Source organism: Anser anser, assembly GCF_964211835.1.
Source record: "Anser anser genome assembly, chromosome: 1".
Classification (NCBI taxonomy): Eukaryota; Metazoa; Chordata; class Aves; order Anseriformes; family Anatidae; genus Anser; species Anser anser.
The window spans coordinates 95,310,813-95,327,700 of NC_139720.1; the positions used below are offsets into that span (position 1 = coordinate 95,310,813).

The window sequence follows — 16,888 nt, forward strand, 5'->3', positions numbered from 1 at the left end:
TAGCTTCAGACTCCTCTCAGCAGTTCTGATGGGAGGAAATTAAAGAGGAATTACAGAAGAAATAATCCTTTCCAAGCACAGCATATTCAATAGCTTAGAAATTTACTTCTCTTTTCCTATTGGCAAATGAGGTTTCTTTAACTAATCCGAATATTATTGCGCATAAACCCAAGGGCTGCTTTTGTCTGTGTTTTGACGAAGAGGGGCTTCTTTAGGGCTTTAGTAGTGACAATTGACACATAAAGCTCTGGTACTGAGGAACAGAGAAGAATAACCAGATGAACTTGCCTCCACAAATCATACAATTCAGGGCTACTCTGGGGATACCTCCTGCTTGCTGTCAGCAATGATGAGGACACGTTTACAACCCCAGGCTGCGCAGAGCCCTGCAGGACCTGCCGCTCTGTAATTCTCTGCTGCTCAGGCTCCCCAGGCCACCTCACACGTACACACACGCACAAGCTTGCTTCTGGTCTGCAGGGTCAAGCTCACCAGAAGCATTTTGCCTTGTGATGCGCAGGGGCTGCTCCTCTGCAGTGTGAGGAGAAGCAGCTAACTCAAGGTGCTTAGGCTAAAAAAAAGGCATATTTTTATCCTGATAACAGCAACTCCATGGAAGACTAGCAAAACATGCCTGTCTGATTTGGGAAACAGTTAAGTCTTTTTATGGGCTTTGCATTAAGCATAAATCCTCCTGGCTATGTGCTGAAGGGTATGGTTTGATAACAGACAGTTCAGTAACAGCAACAGATAGAGCATATAGCTGCAGTCACCACGTTGCAAACGTATTCCACATGTTTTCTCATAGCTTCTCTGTCCAGGGATAAGCAGCACTAAGCAAACGCCTTCTTTCAAAAGCCCCACTGGCATAACTTCTCAACGCAATTATTCCCTGCGAACTCACTGAGTTTCTTTAGGAAACATCAGTGCATTTTCTATGCAGGAGTCTCTCTAGAAATGTCACATTTTTGACCAGTTTTCTAGACCTAGGGGTTCAGACACAGGAACTTTGTCTTGTAATGTTCAGAGAATGTTACCACAGTGCAGAATAGAACTTGAAATACAGTCGAAAGGATTACCCAGTAGTAATGATAGCCCATGAATCTATCAGGTTAGTAAGTGAACCTTCAGCTAAAATATCTATTACATATTTCAACCTTCTGTTTAGTTTCAAAGGATTTTGATGCAGTTGTTGGGTTTTGTTTAAGTAACAAGGTTATCTTTATCCTTTCTCAATTGCAATAGGTATGCAAACAGTGTCCAATATTACAATTCATGGCAGTTTTCTACAGGAGCCTTTTCTACTTCATCTATCTGAAATTCCCCCGTACTTATTCTCTGCAGCAGTCTAGCTCATGATTTACCAGGGGTAGAGGAATACCAGAGCACAAAGCTGAAATCAGAGACCTTTTAGTTGAGAAGCTGACACAATCGTTTACTGAAAGCATTTTTGGACCGTTTGCTCTACAGTAGCCTGAGTATTCCTGGCGTAAATGGGAGACGGCGTAAATGGGGCCAGCTAGGCAGCACCGTGGCATCAGCACACAGGCAGGAATGTGAGCCACACCAGCTGATGGCTGTAGAATACTTGCTTTGTGTGCAAACAGCGTGTTTCATGCTGCTCTGCTCGCCTTACAGGTATTTCTAAGCAATCCACGGCACAGAGACTTAGTATTTTGAACCTGCAAAAGGGTCTGGAATGTGCTCAGGCTCCCCCTCCTGCCCAGTGCTTGGGAGGCTGTCCCCCAGTACACAATAAACTGGGAAGATGAAGAAAAAGCAACAGCATGGAGCCTGTGCTGGCAGTGTACATAGAAATTTGAGTTTAGCGGACAAAGTTCACAGTTTGCAGTGAAAGGTCATAAGGATTTCAGGCATTTTTGGTATTTTGTCTCTGCTGTCTGCACAGTATCAAGCAAATAAAAAGAAAAAAAAAGAAAAGAAAAAAAGATAGACGGCTTCCAATTCTGTATACTTGGCATCTCTGCTTGGCCTGAAAGAAGTAGGAAAGCTCTGTCTTTGGCATCAACAATTATTTTTGAGGCCACGCCATCCTAACAAAGCTTTAAAACTTACTCAGCCCCAGCTTCCCTGGTATTTTTTCATGTGACATTTGATAATCTAAAAGGCTTACCCAGCTTCAGCTAATCCAAGTGGCTGGCAGCTTTGTTGCTGAAAATGAAATATTGAATTTAGCATGGGGAGGAAGAGTCCTAAAATGTTAACTCTTAACAGGTGATATTCTTCTTTTTCCATCCAGTGCATGGTCACAATAAAATGTCAAATGCTTTTCTGAGAAATCTCTTCCAGTCTGTAGCTGAACCAAAGGAGAGTTGGAGGAGTCTAATTTATTATTATTTTGATTACAATTTTTGCCTGCAGTGAGTTCACTCTCTTCTCTGGATATTATTGTATTATCTCCCCTAGGAAAGTCTTAACTCTGGCCTGTGAAATATGGATGATGACATTTTTATTTCCTGGACTATAGTAAATTTAAACCAAGCGGAGACTGTTTTTCCGGAGATGTATAATCTCAGAAATCTAAAGAGTTTTATTACCTATGTATTTAGGAAGTGAGTGCAATCACTGCTTTTTGTGAAAGTGCTACTTCCCCTATTTCAGGCATGTACTGCTGAGGCACCAAACTAGGAAAAGAAAAAAAATCCCATTATCCTTGTCTTTGGGTGCATCTCATGGGCAATGGAATATCCAGGGACCTCTTAGGAGTGTGAAAAGGATTAAACAGTAAAAATAGGACAGTAGGTGATCCAGGTGTTGGCTAAATTTCTTGTGACGTGTTCATTTAACCTCCTAAAAGGGCTTGTACTTTGTGTTCCTGTCTTTGCAACCCCAGAACATCTCAGGGATCATGCAGTGGGAGTCTGTGTACGTGTTACAAGTGCCAAACGCTCGAGCCCAGGTCGTGCCTGCAGGTGCTGCGAGGCACCTGGGGGGCTCCCTGCCCCTCCTGCTGGTGCAGCCAACAGCATCATGAGGGAGCTGCTCCCAGCCTCAGATGCCTGGGAGCTCTGTGCACTTTGTCCTCCAAGCTCAGGAAGAAACTGTTCCAGCTGTTGTGAAACACAGCCCTTCACATCCTTCTTTAGCATCCTTCAGGAGCTAAAGGCAGATGCTCTCTCCAGACACTCCTCCTTTAGCTTCCCTCTCTTTTGCACTTCCTCTTCCCCCTCACTTTTTACCTATAGATAGATGCAGGATTTTGCTCTTAGGTTTAGTAATGCTGAACAGAGCAGAATAAATGCCTGAACATACAGCATAATGCTACCTCCTCTTACAATGGTCAAGTACGAGGTACAAACACCCTTCTACGGGTGATTAAACCTAGACAGGAATGAGTGTGACCCCCTAAATGGGAAGTATAACTGCATAGGAACTGCGGAGACTCTACAAAACTCATTCCCTTTCTTCCCTAAATACGGCAAGATTGGCATCAAAGGGCTGGTGTTCAACACTTTCTACCAACCAGCAGAAAGGTTTTGATGCACTCAGAGCAGAGCACTTTCCACCTCAATCCACTTCTGGGCTAGACAGAAAACAAAGTCCCTTGCCTTCTGATGAATGAGAGATTAAAAACATCTGAAAAACTACACAAAAACTAGAAGACAGAAAGGACTAAAAGGAAAGCTATGTCAGTCTCTTTTCTCAGGTGACAAGTGAGAGGATGCAAAGAAACAGCCTCAAATTGCCACAGGGGAGGTTTAGATTGGATATCAGGAAGAATTTCCTCATGCAGAGGGTGGTCAAGCATTGGAACAGGCTGCCCAGGGAAGTGGTGGAGTCCCCACTGCTGGAGGTCTTTAAGAGATGTAGGGACGTGTCACTAGGGGAAGTGGTTTAGCGATGGGACAAGGCAGCGTTAGCTTGATGGCTGGACTTGATGATCTCAAGGGTCTTTTCCAACCGACACAATTCTAAGATTCTATATTTGATAACAGTCAGGTTTTATCAGATTTGCCCTGGACAAAACCAGGAATATGCTCTTTTTAAACAAGCTGTCTTTGAACACTGACAAGATTCTACCATTGTCAGAAATATCTTTATCATTTATCATGACATGATCGTTCTGACTAGAAGGCAGCATAACACAGCTGTGCCCCAGAAAACACTAGGTGAAGGCGTAGCTATGACACCAGTAGCACCCAAATAAAGAAAAATTATGAGGACATGCTTTTATTATTTTGCTTTTAAAACAATTTCAAGCAACTGTCAGGGCTGTGCCTGTGCTCAAGTGGATCGCTCACGCCACCCAGGGGCAGCTTCAGTAAGGAGACGTCTGCGCTCTCAAAGCTTTGACTTCCCAGGAAAACTCAATGCATTTCCCACACTGCTCAAAGACTGCTCCAGCAAATACTTGAATTGCCTGTAGTACCTGTCAGTAGATAAATATGTATGCATCGATAAGAAGCATTTGATCTTCAGATGCACTGCTGAAACTTTCGAGATACTACGGGCTTGATTTTATAAATACATTTGTTATCAATCCATTTTTTATCTTGGTTACAAATAAGGATTCATAAACATCTGATCGTCTGCTTGATTAACGCCACAAATTACTTAAGGTGACTCTATCTCGACTTGTTTTAGAAAAGTTGGGTTTAAATTATCAAGTCCATTTCATCTACTAAATACTGCAGCAGGGAATCAAATAAAGCTCCATGCGAGGCTTACAAAGCTAATATTGCTCATACCAGCTGACTGTCCCTGAGCTGCCCGATACCGTGTTTGCTTTGAGCCTCGGTGTACACCAGCGTGTGGCTTCAGTGCTAAAGAGAGAAACGTGTTAAATTATAACTGTAGAAACAGTAACTTGTCCTTAGGAACAACGGTATTTCCTTTATACAACTGTGCAAGCGCCAACCTTTCCACTGCTTTCAGAGGCTGTTTTCACCCAGCCGTTTTAGCTCTTTTTTCACCGTTTCACTTTCATTAGCAGTACCTAGCTGTAAAGTCAGCAGGAGCCCCAAAAGTAGGGCACAGCCTGAGCAGCTGAGCCTTAATGTGGGCGGCTGGAGGTGGACTCAAGCCTTTCAGGACAAAGACCAATTGGCACATCTTTACTAAACAAAAACAAATCAAAACCTTACTCTGGTGGTTTTTAAACTGGAGTTAATAGTCACTGTACAGATTCGAGGCATTTTCAGGTGGCCCCAAAACATACAAAACAGTGATCCAACCCAGGATAAATGACAATAGCAAGACAAAGAAATGTGTCCCTTTACTTAAGAAGTACTGTTTCATCTCTTTACGGCATTGCAGACTGCAAAGGCAAGTGTTCATGAAAGCTGCTGTAATTAAAGGCATAGAGGGTGTGCTTGTGGTAATGGGGTTAAAAACAGTTTATGGATTGCATTTACTCAGAGCAATTAATGAATGCAGAAGCAGCAATAGCATAAAGAACCTGTGTAATACAGTGAGCATTTAAGAAAAACTGAGGGCAGCACCTACAGTTTCATATGATCTGCAAATACAGTTCCAATATACATGGATTTAAAAAAAGAAAAAGAAAAAAAAAAGGCAGCTCCAGTCCTGAGGTCCCCAGAGTCAAATCCATCTGATTTTGCTTAAGCAAACCAGATGGGGGGAATGTCCTGTTTTAATTTCTCTTTTGGCCTCTGCTACATTGTTTATCTTGAGTGCTCATCTTCTTGACAAATACATTTTGAGGAACTTTATTCTTTCGGGTCTCATACGCCTGAAGAGAACCTGAATAAATGCGTCTGCTCATCAAGAGTGGCTTGTGGTCTCTGTGCGGTTTTATTTAAAGACAAAGGTTCACAGAGACATGTAAACAGTCAGCTGTGGGGACTGGAGACTGAGAAACAATGTAGTATATGGAAGAGGTTACTGCCAGCAAACGTTTCTTCTCTCCATAAATGTGTTAGACACACACAAGCATGAGAACGATAAGAGAAGACTGATTACTTACTATAGCCCTCATTAAAATGCTTTATGTGCTTCTCCTTACAACATCACTTAGAGCTCAGAGCTCCAGACCCATTTTGCAAACGAGGAACAGAAGGCGAATGGCAAAGTGCAGCAATACCCACTCTGTGGTCCCAGAAGTATCTGCAGCGTATTGCAGAGGTATCAAAGTTTAACTCAAAAGCAGGCGGCACATGTACCACCAGCCAGCCAGGCTGCAGCTCCTTGGTGCTCAGCACAGGTTGGTTTGCTAAGTCATGGCTGCTCACAGCTGAACTCCAGATGTGTCCTAAATCGGATGTGTGAGCTGGGGGACCTTAATAAGTTCTACTGGTTGTCGGTCGACTTCTCTTCATTGCTCCTCTTTCCTTCACCACTACAAACTGTAATGCCTGGGGGCAGGAGGGGGAGAAATTTGTGAGCAAGGGCTGGAGCATGCCAAACAATATAGGGAGAAATAGCAGCGATTCACACACACGTGTGCAGAGAGGGAGCAGGGGCTGGTGGATCAGGCCTGCCTTTCCCATAATGAAATTAAAAAATGATACTCGTACATCTGAGTTTATTCTTAGGAGTTCACAGGGAAGAAGCAGCAGCCAGGTATTTTCTTAAATCTCAAGGGGCAGCATGTCCTGTTAGGAGGCAGGAACAGTATTTCGCAATTATCATTTTCGGATCGCTTCCCCTCCTGCACTATCAGAAAGAAAGACTATCTTATGAGAACAGTAAACTTTCAGCTTGTGCCTATTTCACCATTTTGATTCAGAGCATCAGCCCCACATGCAGAGATAACAACAACAACAAAAAAAAAAGAATTGGCTTTTCTGGACCTTGACTCTGCCACCTCAGCTCATTTGTAATGTGCGTGCTTTGGCAGCACACAGCTGAGCAAGGCCATAGATGTGCATTTTAAAACGTGGCAACCTTCAAACTGTGTTCTTCTTAAGAATCATCTATATTATAATTACAAGGGAAAAGTATGGCACCGCTGCATTTCTTTACAAATCAATTCAATTTAGGATCATTATTTTTAGTCAATGAGGCATCATCACCGACAAGACTGAATGATGAGTAAGTTTAAAGTGTCTTTTGTAATGAGTTTGACACATTTAGAAGCCCTGGGTCCTCCCATGCCTTTTTTTTTTCTTTTCTTTTTTTTTTTTTTTTTGCACCCATTTTCTTTGGCTGGACAAAGATCAAACATAGTAGTGTGTGTAGCCAGCACACAATATACATGATCACTTTGGCTAAATTAGAAAAAAGGCTAACATATAACTTGTCCATGTCATGTTATTTGGCAAAAATAATTATATAATTATATGGGTCCAAAAATCAAAACCATATGCATCTGCTTGCATTTATACTTTTTTTTTCCATTTACAAAATAATGCTTTTGTTAGAGAAGAAAATTCAATGAGCTTCATATGTACTGATGGAGTTCTGCAACTCAATTATTTCTTCATCACAATGGCAAGAGAAATTCCAGCACAAATAATCTACAAGATTTATAGACCCGATTGCAGTGTTGACACTTGGCCTGCAGAGCTCTCTAGCAGGCCAAAGAGAAGTAGTCTTTTCCGCAGGTATGAAGTGGGCTGGTTGATAGCATCAGCTAAGCCATGGTGAGTAATATGAGCAGAACATTTACAGCCCTTCTTCTAGCTAAACTGGAAATCTTTGAAGTATGATGCATCGACTCCACGGGTGCTTAAAGCAAACTTCTGCAGGAAATGTGATCCATGTACATGTTTTTTTGGGAGTTCTTTGCAAAGCAATAGTCAAGTCTGAACATAAGTATGTATTTTTAATTTAATTGATAGGTTTACTTTACAGGTTCTTCCCTCCTTCTCCTACTGCCTGTAGAACATCAACAGACATTCAAAATCTGCTTTCATTTAATTAAATGGGATCGTTGTTGCCAGTCAAAAAAAAAAGATACCAGATATGTGAAATAATGTCTGTTCTCATGACATCTTCAGCCCAGTTTACAGGAAGATTTTGGGAGAGTTTTGAACAGATGAAAAGAATGATAAGAAGAAAAACATTTCCTTCAAAAAAGAAAAAAAAAATCAAAGGAAAGGCTCTCTCCCACTTCTCTTCCAACTCTTCCATCTTTGGAAGCTTTCCTTGTAGTTTAGAGGCGCTAGACAAGTGAAATTGTTCATCTGCAGTATCCCATCAAGTATCACCACTAGCAAGATGGGATGCTGTAAAACAGACTCAACAACAATCACTGCTGTCCGCTATGAAACATACATTTAACCACGGTGATCACTTCCACAGCAGACCACCAGCATCAATAAACAGAGCATATAGAAAAGTCTGGACTCGGTGATATTGGTTACTCTGCTTTTATGCAGGAATTACCTCCACTGCAGTCACCATGCTACCATAACTGAGGACAGAATCTGGGCCAGCAGTGGATACCTGTTTATTTAGCTACACAACAGTAGGACAGGGTCTGGGTGTTTTTAAGCTAATACAAACCAGAGTGATTCCAATTTTACCGCCTGAAAATGGGAATTTTGTAGATCTGAACTGACATTTGTTCCTCGCCAAAATATTTTGCACTGGCACTTACTGTTGGAAAGGCCAGTTTTTGCCGACTGCCAAGAATTTAGTAAAGCTCAGCCAAATTCTTCTGTTCTTAATTGAGCAAAATTCTCATTGTAGTTTCGCTTGATTAAGAAAAACAGGCCATGGTCTAATGCATGACTAACTGCCTAGGTTTATAAGTCTATAAGTTGAGAGCCATATAAAAATATCTAACAACTAGCAAGTTTTATACACGTTATAGTTCTCATTAAAAAATAATGGGGTCATCTATATATGTCAACTTGCCCATCTGTACAAGTGACCAGTTCCCCAGCTGCTGAATTTCATAAGCTTCTAATGTTGCTAATTGCCACATGGAAGCGATTAATTGAGTCACTTGAGAAAAATCTGTTCCAGATCATACGGAGTTTTCTTTACAGTTGTGGAGGCCTGAATTACTGAACTCTAGGAAATATATATATATATATATTTACTTAATATATATATATATATTTACCAGTGTAATTGATGCATGGGAACTGATAAGACACAAGTTTCTTTCTAGCAAGAAAAATTCTTCAACAATATTGCGTTAACAATTTTGCATTTCCAAATTAAACATAATTAGGATTGTCTTTTCTTCTGTAAGTTATCAGCATATTATGAATGCCACACCAGCTCTGTGTGGTTGCAATGTACTGATTTTTGCAAGTGGAAGGAAAGCAAGAATCTCTCCTCTTATGCCAGATCATTTGTCATGTCTTAGTCCTTTTAAGACAAGTTTATTTCAGGCATCACATTTAATCAAGATGAGGAGTTCATTCCAAACTAAAGGCATAACAGCACGTAATCGTTACTATAATATCAAAAAAGAAAATAATTTTCAACTGACCAGTGTTAAGAGACTCTGCCTCTTTTGGGAAATAAATACAAGTACAAGACAGGATAAAACAAGGTATAGCTATTAGTCATAGACAGAAGAAAGATAAAATAAGAAGGAATTCAGGAAAAGGAGAGGCAGGGGAAGAAGTTAACAGCAGTTCTCAAAGTTGATTTATGAGTTTTGTACAAGCACACATTAGGAGAAAATCAAGTCCAGAGTGTAAACAGGCAAAAGACAAAACTGCCAAAAAATGTGAGATACTGCATGTTGGGTTTGGGGCACTTTTGTTTCATTTTGTTTTTTTTTGTGTTTTGTTGTTGCTGTTTTGTTTTCAATTTCTTCGTGATTTTGATTACTGGTGCTGCTTTTTGGGGTGAAAAGAAGATACGCTCTTTTGACAGATATCTTTTTAAACTAATCCTTCCAAATCTGCATGTAAAAGTAACAGCGTTACCTTGTACCAGTAGTTTGTACTTTTTTATACTATAGTTTAAGAGATGAAAACTCTCCATAATTTTGCCTTCCTTCCTCTCTCTGAGGCATTACTTTCAAAAGCCTGTGATGAAAAGGGTATCAAAAGAAAGAGCCACCCGTTGCAAACATGAATGCCAAGCAATCCCTCACCTTATAGGAGATCTCAGAGGGAGGTTAGGTTGCCCCTCCGCTGCAAGCAGAGAGCTGCTAAATCTCTGGTAGATCAGCTAACACCTTCGCCTCTGCCCCTCAGCTCTCAGCTTTGCTCCAGGCACTCCTTGGGGCTGCAGCAGAAGCTGAAAATCAGACCCTGTGCTCCAGGGTCCCACCAGGTAGTGGTGTGACAGGGTTTTGCCAGCACAAGCTGCCAACAGAGATGCAGTTAATACCAGCAAAGCTGACTGGGTTTTCTGGTTTGTTTTCTGGGGGGAGATATTTGAGGTTTTGGTGTGGAGGGTTCGTTTTTTCCTGTATTTTTGTTCTTATTGCTTGTTTCATTTGCGTGCAAATGCACACGCGTGCATGTTCAGGCAGGGGCTTGCCATCCCCACGCACTGCTCAGGTTTGCTGCAATGGCTGCTTCTCAGTACCTGGATGACCTTTAGCACAACCTGTGAGCATGGTCCTTCAGGGAGTTCATTCCTGCAGGGTCTAATCAGCCTGTTACTTCATTTGTTTCATTTATTAAGGACTTTGCAACAGTTTCCAGGGAATACAGCTCAGCCCTAAAAAAACATCTCTATAAACGAACTCAGAGCCTGTGGGCTATAATTACATACTCTCGCTTATCTGCTTCTCTAGTATGGTTAACTAAGTCTTTGACAAAGTATATTAGAAGTATTTCTATTAAGAATACGTGATTTCCACTAACATCTGAAAATCTGTGTATGTTTCTTGACCTAGCACAAAACAAACTTCGACTAGGTACCGCATCCCACAGCCAAACAAAGCAAACCCCCCTGTACTAAGCACTGCTGACACTGCTCACAGCCATTCTGTTGTCTGGAGAAACGGAACTGTTTCCTTGCTAGTGAAATATCTGCCTTGTGGATTTATTTGTGAATCGGGTAAGTCGTGGCCTGTAGGTAGCCATGAACCTTTTGTTCTGATGCTCAGCAGTAAGAATCTGGTGGAGAAAGTTAGCAGGGAAGAATACGATTTTACTCCAGTGTATTGATTCTTGTGACTCCGGATTTTCTAAAGTCAGTCTTTGTTGCCTTAACCACATCACCCTGGGAACAGCTAGCAAATGCCTTAACCGCTCCTTTGAATAGATACAAGAAGAATTAGAGTAATACATATCGGCTTCAAAAAAATCTGGATTTTAAAACAAAAGGAGGACCAGGCAGGGAAAACAGAGGCCTTAGTTGATTGACAATACAGGATTTAAAATCTTTCAGATCGTAATCCATGAAGGGATGTTTGCATCTGGCTCCATAATGGAGTCCACATGCCTGAATTAGATGCCTGGACTCCGTGCACGTGCGAAAGGGGAGTTAAGTGCCTCAGAGGAGGATTCACAAAAGCCACTGTTTGGGGAGCTGCCTAAACCAGCCAAATAGGAAAAGCTGAAGATCGCAGTTCATCCTAAATCCTATCTCTCTCATAGTTTTAAGAGCCTTCTGGTGAATGAAGCACACAGACACAAGTCCCTCTGTGCTCAGCTCATAGCCCATAATCCTCTTTTGAAGACAGGTGCCAAATTTTTTCTTCAAACCATGAGCAGATATCAGCAGCTCAAGCAGATGCTTACTCAGGCTGTGGAAGAGGGGTTTCACTCCTTTCTTCAGCTAAGGGCACTGAAGTGCCCTTTTCCTACCCCCAGAGCCCCAGCAGGAGGTGAGCTGGCACAGCGAGCAGTAGACCCCAGGAGGACAAAAGCCACAGGAGACTTGTCTCATAGGACAGGAGATGTTAGTGCATGAAGGGAGCCTCAGGTCCACTCCCTGCACCATGTAAGGTTTGCACGCTGATCAGGGACTTGAATTTCAATTACAGATTAAAGTCCTTTAACTTCTCCCTTCAGCCCTATTTGCTTGTGTAGTCCCAACCCCATCTCTGCTTGTAAAGCTGCCGGCTGCAGGCTGGTGCCCCCACCAGATCCAACTGAGTAGCAGGGTAGCGACAGGCTCTTCAGCCCAGCACCACTGGTGTAGTCCTCCGTCCTGGCCACAACATCGGTGAAGTGCAAGGGCTGGTTCCCACTGCAGACGTTTTGTAACAGGCAGACAGGAGAGCTGAGCACTGACCTGCTTTATGGCCTTCGTTCTTGCTAGTCTCACAGTTACTGCTCGTGGATCCAAATGGCTATGCTGAACATTGTGTGCTGTTTCTCTTGGAGGAGAGTTGTGAGACTTAAGCAAGTGAGAGTATTCAGTCTTCCGTGCTTGGCTCTGATTTCCGTTGGCTCTTGGTTGGTTTATTCCAAGGTGATAGATACAGTAATTTCAGGTCCTTTGAACCACAGGACGTTGGATTGCGTATTGGAAATAAATTCTGCCTCATGGCATCGTAGGGGTCTAATCCAAAGCAATTCAAGTCAAGGAGACACAATGTATTTACTTCTTTGATAACAGAATCTCCCTCTAACTTGATTTATTTCTTATTTCACACAAATGTTTAAAAGACTGTATATTTTCCTGGATCCAGGATAAGTGCATTGAGGGCAGGCGGAAGCTCTGCATGCCCGTGTGTGCTTCAGAGCCATTATTTTTCCTTGCTGTGCTTTTGAGAGATTTTCCAAGCATTTACTATCAGTATTCACTGAATCAAACCTACACAGAGTTCACAACTCAGGTTTTAAGTTTTTTGACAGTGTCATGCTCTTCTTATTTCTGCACTTGCAAAGGGAGAAAAGTAGCAACTGCATAGGGTCTGTACACATTATACCTGTTAACATAAATTTCAGTCTTTTCCTGCCTGCTCGTTGACTCTCAAGTGAGTGTGCAGCAAAGTAGATTTGAATAAGCAGTATTTCTTACCTGCTGCACAAGAGGAAAAGGGAGAAGGTCTTTATGGGTAGATTTGTCTGGCGTGACATAGCAATGTATGTGTGCAGTTCAGCCACAGTGGCAGTGCAGAGCAATATGTTATTAGAGTTTTGGCAGTGCTTGCACTGAAGGAGCCAAATTAGGAAGAGATGTACGTTGGTAGATCTATTATCAACCATCCAGCAACTTCCAGCTTCATGTCAGCCCCCAGATATGGCCCACAAAACAAAGGGTCTTTAAAAAAAATGAACAGCCCGGTTTTTAAACCACTTCAACTGAATGAGTGCTTAACTGTGGTTATTGTCATCTTAGCCTTCATCTAGACAAATAGAATAAAAATAAGAATTACCCATTTAGGGAGTAGGATCATGCGATAGCATCTGTTTGATTTATGGGAATGGAACAGCGTCAGGTCATGACTAAGATCAGCACGTCCTAACAAATACGACAATATCTGCAGTATTTGACAGTAAAATAGGAGAATAACTGTTGCTAAATAATTTTAAAACGTCCTTCATTGATTTCTATCTGGGTGACGTAGTCTAGTGTGCTTAACCTTCTAAGGCAAGATAATTTCTTCCACTGTTTGAACAAAGGTAGGAAAAGTATGTAAAGGGCAGAAATCTTTCAATGGCAAATGCCCTTCCAATAAAAATTCTCTAAGAGACGGGCAATTTTTTTCAAGAAAAACATTTTGCAGACATTTGTTACCATTTTCCTATCTCCCGTGGACGGGGACTTTGGGGTCCTGAAAAGCTGTAAAGTTTGAACACAACAAAGAAAAATAAGGGAGAGAAGAGCTGATCTTTCTCTTGACAGGCTCATCAAAGCAGAGTGAAGGGAAGTATTCCAAGTGGTAAAAGTTCACCTCCAAAAGCCTTTTGCTTTTATTTAGAAAGAAAAAAATCATGAAACAGCAAGAGGATGAGAGCTAGGAAAACACATTTTGTATACCATCAAAGTAGGAAAATGAACAGGCAATGCTATGCTTTGCCATTTTCAGAAAGAGGCAGTCAAGCAAATATGGCAAGAAGGCAGAGCTTAAGGCCACAGGATTGCAACAGGAGTCACAGGGACCAATAAACTGTTTCAAACGGTTCAAGCCAAATACTTCAGTCCCTCACAGATTTCTTGCTTTACAGTCCAAGAACTCCAGGACTGTTAAAGTAAATGCAGGCTGCAAAGGTGAGAGTATGGTCACTACAAAGGTGCACATTAAATGAAGTTTCTCTGTAACAAAGGCTTAAATCAAAGAATGATTGTACCCAGAATTACATTCCTTGTGAGATTTCGTGATTTTGATGCCATGTTAGTGGTTAATGGTTGCCACCTAGGCCGCTGGAAAACATTCAAACTTCACCAATATCTAAAAAGAGGAGGGAAGAAGGTGGAAATTGTAGGTCTAAACTTCAAAGAAACCCTTGTTTCCTCAACGATAACAGAGAGTAAGACATATCCCTTCCTAAAGAACTGTCACCCCCCACCTGCCTCAGGTACCCAACAGGTGCCAGGAGCCCTCAGTGCAGCCTTTTTACACTGCAAGCAGCAACAGCGACTGTCTATAGCCTGAGGATCAAGAGAAACACAAAAGCAGTTTCTGGCCACTTTTCCCCAGTCTCCTCAGGTTTGGTGCCAAGCGTGGCGTACGTAGTATGAAAAGTCTAATATGAATGTATATTACACCTGCAGTCACCTATACTTCTTTAAATAATCTACATTTTTATTAGAATAAGCATTATCTTCTTTGTGACATCTGTAACAATCCACCACTGCAATTGACAAAAGCAGTTTTATAATCAGCATTTTCCTGTCTATTGCCACTTTTGAGGAAGCATGTTTAAGAAAAATATATACTGTAGCACCTGCCTGTGCATTATTGATGTTAATGAATGGGATTTTTATAAACACATATAAGTTTTCCTAAATGTATTGAGATCTACCAGCTCATGTAAGGTTCCCCCTCTAAGCAGTCTTTACAGAGTCGTGAGACAGTCTGCGGTAGAGTGAAACACATATTGCCTGAGTTGATCCTTTTTGCCTCTTTAGGAATCATTGCACCTTCACAAATAATGTATTTTAATTTGCCTGCTTTTAGTACAAAGAGTAATCAAATGAGCAACTAAAAGTTCTCTGAGAGTAAAACTGGCAGTTAACCCTTAGAAAATTCTTTGCTGGTTACATTTGGGTGAAAATGCAGGTCACATGTAATTCGATTTAGTTGCCACAGCTGGGGACAGCCTCCTGCCCCCACCTTTGCCTACCCCCATATACCAATCGATAGGGCATCTCACAGGGTCACTTGAAAGCCCACCTGCCAGAGCAAGGCTGGCATCAGAGTGATGAGCCAGCTGAGAAGGAAGGCTGTCAGAGAAAGCCTGTAGCTGTCTGCCCACACCGTTTTGCAACCAGTAACCACCACAGCCCGCTATCAATGCTTCGAGGTTCAGCCAGTCCCGGCACCGCACCAGAAGGTGACCGGGGCTGATAAGCAGACAGGCAGCGCTGGGCTTTGATCGCTTTGTGTTACTGGGCCTGGTTTCCACGCCTTCGCGGCCAGCTGCTGCACAGGGAGTTGGCACAGCCTGTCACTGAGATGTCTCCATCACAGCCGCCTGCCACCAGGACCGCAGGCAAACTGCCCAGAGGAGAGCATTAGGCAGGGGATTCAAGCGCCTGCCGCATGGCAGAGAACAGGAAAATGTATTCAAAGGCAGGTATTTGCTAAATCCTACCTACAATTAATTCTAATCCCGTAATTAGAGTTGCATGCTTTTCTGCATTCTCCTAAATCAGTCCTTCCTCCCCGCCCCGAGGCTGAGCAGTGCTGCATGCAAGCACATCCGCACCACCAGGCAAGGCAGGGCCGCTTGTGCATGCGGTAAATCAGGAGCTTGTTGCCTTTGCTGAATCAGCAGGGCCCTGTGCCTGGGAGCCAGGGGTGGTGGAGGTGCCCGTCTCCTCATGCCCAAAGTCGCACCGAGCAGGAGACGGCTGCCTGGCTGCCCCCAGGCGGGCTCGCAGCAGACTGGGTGCAGGGAGAAGGCAAAGGATGTGTGTGTTTTCACATCCATGCACACATAAATATCTGCGTGTAGACAAGTGTTTTCACATGTATGTAGATACAGACACACGCACGCAAATGTACACTGTTTGAAAGTAAGAAACGGGGCAAGTTGAATGGTGCCATTCTCACCCAGATAGCTGGATCACCATCCAGCCCGAGCACATGTACTGATCTATTTGGAAAAAGATCGGAGCAGAGACAGTTGCTTCATCTTTGGAAATAGATTTATAAATGGATAAATGAAGATACCTCCCCAGGCAGTGCAAGAAGAGATTGTGTAATTACCACTGAAGCCAAAGGCAGTTTATAGATTATAATCTGTTTTTAAGATTAAGACATTTATCTAGATGTTTTCACACTTCTCTAAGAAAGCAACTTGAGGCACCATTTTGAATTAAAAAACAGAAACAGCATCCATGACATATTGGATATTCCCCATCAGCAGCAGGTTTATGCATGTGTGCATTTTAAAATGTTCACTGTGACAATCCTTGTTATGACTGTCTTAGATTTACTAAATACCACATGATAATCAGACACAGTTGTTAGACCTTGAGCAAAATGATTTAATTTATTTTTAACATACTGAACAATAGCTGTTCCTCAGCAACTCAAATGGAGCACAGACACTCAACACTACTTTGTTTCCTTGGAGGGGGCAGTGAAAAGTAGGGAGGAAAAAAAATAAACAAACCTGATCTTTGTGGGAGAGTTTCACAGGAGACAAGAATGCAGGACTGCATTTAACAAATCCCAGTTTGCCGTGATCTTTCCTCCCTGCTGAGCACACAGGCACTTTAGGAAGGTAAACTCTTCACCCACTAAGGAAGCAGGCATCGCCCCCAGTGACACTGCAGACACTGTCAGAAGGCAAATGAAGGACAGTCTAAAGCTGGCATGGAAGAGACATTTCTTCCCGGTAGTGCGACTCAGCCTGCGCACAGGGTTGCTGTCTCCCCCCAGACCTTGTGCTCTCTACCGCCAAAAATAAGATTAAAT

General features: G+C 42.4%; 2 protein-coding genes across 9 annotated transcripts in view; one reads left to right on the forward strand and one right to left on the reverse strand.

Annotated features, from left to right (window-relative positions):
- LOC310892524 (uncharacterized protein) overlaps positions 1–16,888 on the reverse strand; it is a 101,228-nt gene that overhangs the window by 79,360 nt on the left and 4,980 nt on the right. For 2 of the 7 annotated variants that reach the window (XR_014578196.1, XR_014578198.1), the window contains exon 2: positions 16,584–16,749. The exons of 3 other annotated variants lie outside the window; for them this stretch is intronic. The gene's annotated coding sequence lies outside the window, so the exon portion shown is untranslated. Of the gene's footprint in view, positions 1–36; positions 16,750–16,888 lie in introns of those variants that run through there. 2 more of the 7 variants (XR_014578199.1, XR_014578200.1) reach the window with 2 other exon arrangements.
- COL8A1 (collagen type VIII alpha 1 chain) overlaps positions 1–16,888 on the forward strand; it is a 91,010-nt gene that overhangs the window by 60,677 nt on the left and 13,445 nt on the right. The window lies entirely within an intron of this gene.